Source organism: Phasianus colchicus, chromosome 8, assembly GCF_987193195.1.
Source record: "Phasianus colchicus chromosome 8, bPhaCol1.hap1.1, whole genome shotgun sequence".
Taxonomy (NCBI): domain Eukaryota; kingdom Metazoa; phylum Chordata; class Aves; order Galliformes; family Phasianidae; genus Phasianus; species Phasianus colchicus.
In genome coordinates, this window is record NC_143443.1 from 3,695,042 (window position 1) to 3,699,154 (window position 4,113).

The window sequence follows — 4,113 nt, forward strand, 5'->3', positions numbered from 1 at the left end:
TCCAAGTTTCTGGATATTCTTTGTAAGTGTTTCGTCATAGTTGCAGTTTCTATGTGAAAGGATGAACTCGTGTAGCTGAGTGTCTCTGAATGTGTTTCTGTGTTGACCATTGCTTAAATTTTGCCCTTAGCAAGTCTGTTAGTAAAAGGCATGAGGGTCAGCTGTTTCTGGGCAGGGGTCGTGCAATTTCTGGCTAAGCAGTGTTAGACATTTCCTGAATGCTGGCAACTACTGTAATGTAGGCACAAACAGCGTTACTTTCTTCTTTGAGAAATGTCTTTCCCTGTCTTGGTTTGTTGTTAGACTTTCTTAAGATGTGTGGAGGGAAGAGGTAGAAGAGACGAAGTTTCAGTTGTGTTAACTGATGGTTGAAGTCTTGGAAGCTTTGAACAACCATTTTTTGTAGTGGAATGTTTTTGTTAGGCTGTCCGTGACATCATGTGAAATGTCTGTTTAATACTGCAAACAGGAAGCAGCTCAGATAAAAATCAGTAATTTCTTGGTCTCTTTCCTAAATGAGTTCACTCTTTATCAGTAAGGCAAAATTCATTATTATTGCATTGTGGCAAAATTTCCTATCTCTGATGGGAGATTCCCCGTGGGTTCCCTCATACAAAAGCTTTCTGTTGAGTGAGTTTGTAGACTTCTATGCCAACATTTAGCATTCAGGATTACCTTAATGAATTTCATAATGTTCTGTGTACTCTTAACACTGACATTCTAATGCATCCATTTTTGCCTATGTGATACTTGGCTGAAACCAGCCTCACATGAATTCACTGCTATTTTTTTCTGTTGTTTTTACCTGTAAGGTTCACCTGAGGTCACGTGAATCTGAGAGCATGATTTATTCTGTGATATTGAAGATGATCTGATGGATAAACAACTGCTGCTCTGTTGTTGGTGTAGAACAGGGTAGTCTCTTATGACTTTATTCTTTTGTTCTGCAGCGTTGTTTCCAGTCATTCTTTGCTAGGTTGGGTCACTTGTGTTTCTCTTTGACCCCTCCTCTTTCCATGTCTTTGTGACACCAAGCTCAGATGTGAGATAGCTGGTGTGCCTCACCAGCGTGTGCACACTGCTGGCCTGCAGCAATTTACAGAGTCCAGCCCTATTATGGCAAATAGAAATTAATAGACCTTGGCTGAGCTTTGGTTTGCTGGTGGTGAGCAGTTTTCAAGGTTTTTGTTGGTGTCTGTGTGGAAAAAAAGTTGGCTATAGCCATCTAAACTTCCTGTATTTAGGTTTAAAAACAAGCAAACAAAAAAAGAGGGCACCTTCCTACCAGGAGAAGTATTTATTGAGTGAGCAGCTGTCCTCAAGGCTGCATACTGAGCAAGGGCACTTCTCTTCCATCTGCAAAGTTCTGCTGCAGTGGAAGTGGCTCTGCTAAAAAAGATTGCAAGACATTTCCATTTCTTACAGAGCCAATTTTTTGGAAATTTATAGGAGAAAACAGTTTTAGTAAGCATCACAGCATTCTGTCCCTGCTTTGGACTTGAGGAGGCCCAAAACTGCCAAGGTTTTATGGTGATAGAGAGCTTGGCCAGGGTCCAGTACATTTGCTAATTGTACCTGGGCCATGATTTACAATGCTCTGGATAAGGTCACTATAAATCCCCTACTGTGGTATGAGGGAAGCAGTGTGCAACATATAGATTACAGTCGTTGCTGTATTTGTCTGACTGTCTACCTGTTAGGAAAAAGATGAAAAAAAACCTATATTTACCACTACTGGACAGCTGGTGGAGTACAGCAAGAAAGCTCACGTTATCAGAGAGCATCGCTGGCAGGTGGCAGAAAGAGGAGCTGAACTGGGCTTATCTCAGGTAAACCCAGTCAGCACTGCGGGAAGTACAACTAATTAGCAGTCTTGCTTGTGATTGTCCTATGCACAGTTGAATAACCCATAGCAAAACCAGCCTTTTGTACGACGACTTCCATGTTATTAAAAAAAAAAAAATCCAATAGAACGCATCACACAGGTCTTGTGGGTGGGTAATGCAAAATGAACTGAATCCTGAGGTACTTTTACCTAGGAGGTGATGCTAATGGTCAGTTTTCAGTAATTAAGAAGGGGTGAGGTGCAAGAGGGTGTTGGGGCTTCCTGCATACAGGGCTGTGCGTGCAAATGGTCTGCAAAGGCCAATGTTGCAGCTTGTCTAGGGGCTGGCTTTCTGAATAACACCATTCCTTGGAAGCCTGAACAGATGAATGTTTCTCCTCGGCAACATGGACTCGTTTTTCAACAGTTAGGCCTGATTCTGCCTCACTTTTTGTCTCTTCAGTCTGTTTTCAGGATGAAATAGGTGACTCGTAGTGGAGCAGATGAGGCTCCACGTCCTGCCCCAGCAGCTGGCTGTTGTGGGGATGGCTGGTGAATGCCCACCCCAGCAGTTTTTGAGGTGTCTGTCCCCATCCCCAGGCTCTGGTTGCTCCCCCTGCTTTTGAGGCTGACCCACACACATTAAAGGGTCACCACCTTCTTCACTCACGCTGAAAAACTTCTCTGTGACTGGCTGAAGAGGTGGGTTAAAATATGTGTGCGTGCAGCTGGCCTTACGGAAGGAGGTAGGAATCATTCCAGCTGAGTAGCTTTGAGAGATTCAGTTTAAATCGTTTGCTATTTCAAAATGGAATTACAGGTTTGTAATGACTTAAAAATAAAAGCCCCGCTCACGTTGTATTGCAAACTAAGTTAATTAATGCGGTACTGTGGCACAGTTATTAGATTCAATTGAAATAATTAAAATAACTACGTTAGACTGTCAAAATACTTCTGTTCTGCATATAATGGCTTGATGTTACTTGCGTGTACAAAGCCACGGCCAGCTGTGACATCACTGCTCAAACCAGGCTGTGTCCACACTGGGGGATGGAGCTGCAAATGAAGGTCCTGTTTTTCACACATCTCAAGCCCACAGCTCTGAGTCAATTTGTGAACATCCCCACGTGTCCATTGCTTCTTCATATCAGGACATTAACTTGTTCTTTGCCAAAAACAAGCTGCTTTCAAGAAGTTTCAGAGCTCTGTAGCACTGATGCAAACTAATGCAATTAGACATATTAGACACTGGTTTCTCTGCAGCCAATTTTAAACAATTTTAAACGTGCTGTAGCTTTAAAGGTCGCTGTTGATGGAGCCTCAGATTCACAAACACCGAGCTTAATTTGTTGCCTATTTTAATGTATTGTCCTGAAGTTATTGGGTTTTGAGAACATAGAATCTATTAAGAAGCTTAATAGAGCAGCTCATTCCAATTATAAGAAATGTACTGGTGGAGAAAATGGAAGTGCGTGGAAGATCAATGTATTAAGCAGTTGCCTGAACGAAGGAAACAGAGGAAATAGATTTAAATTAATTCTCTTTAGTCCAAAGATATTTGCTTCTACATTTGCTTTTAGTTCTAAAAATGCTGGTTGCTTATATCGTAATGAATAAAGCATTTCTATGCTGATAATGCAAACTCAGATAATGATATCCACAATGTTTTCCTTCATTTTTGGGTATATTTGGATTTATTTTCTTTGCTATTTTTTTTTTTTTTTTTCACTTTACTTTGGGTTGTTTTTTCTTGTTTTGGAGGTTCCTGAATTTCTTCACTAGAAGACTGTTGAACAGAGAACTTGGCAGTAAGATAACTTAGTGAACCCAAGGCTGGTCATCTATGAAGATTCAGTCTGGACAGGCTGTTTCTTCAGCTTTGAATTGCCAAATGCCAGATTTCCTCAGGTTTCAGACTGTTGCTTAAGGACATGGACATTTGGAAAGTAATCCAAAGTTAATATTGCTTATTTTTCCCTTCATCAGCGGAGTCTGAAGTTGGAGAGAGGGGATGCAGGTACTTCTAATACACAATCAATTCTCTGCTCCAGTTTTCGGTTTGTGAACTAATTTGGCAAATGCTAATGGAAAAGTAGAGATGGAGACAAAGATTTCCCAATATTTTTTCATGCAGGAGAAAACTAGAGCCTGATTGTAAGCAAAGCAAAGTAAATAATGGCTAACTCAAAACTGAACTCAAGTACAAGTATACTGTATACTTGCACTAGGTTTTCAGTTTGAATTTCTGCAATATTGGAATTCTTTTTTTTTTTTCCTGCAAAGATTTA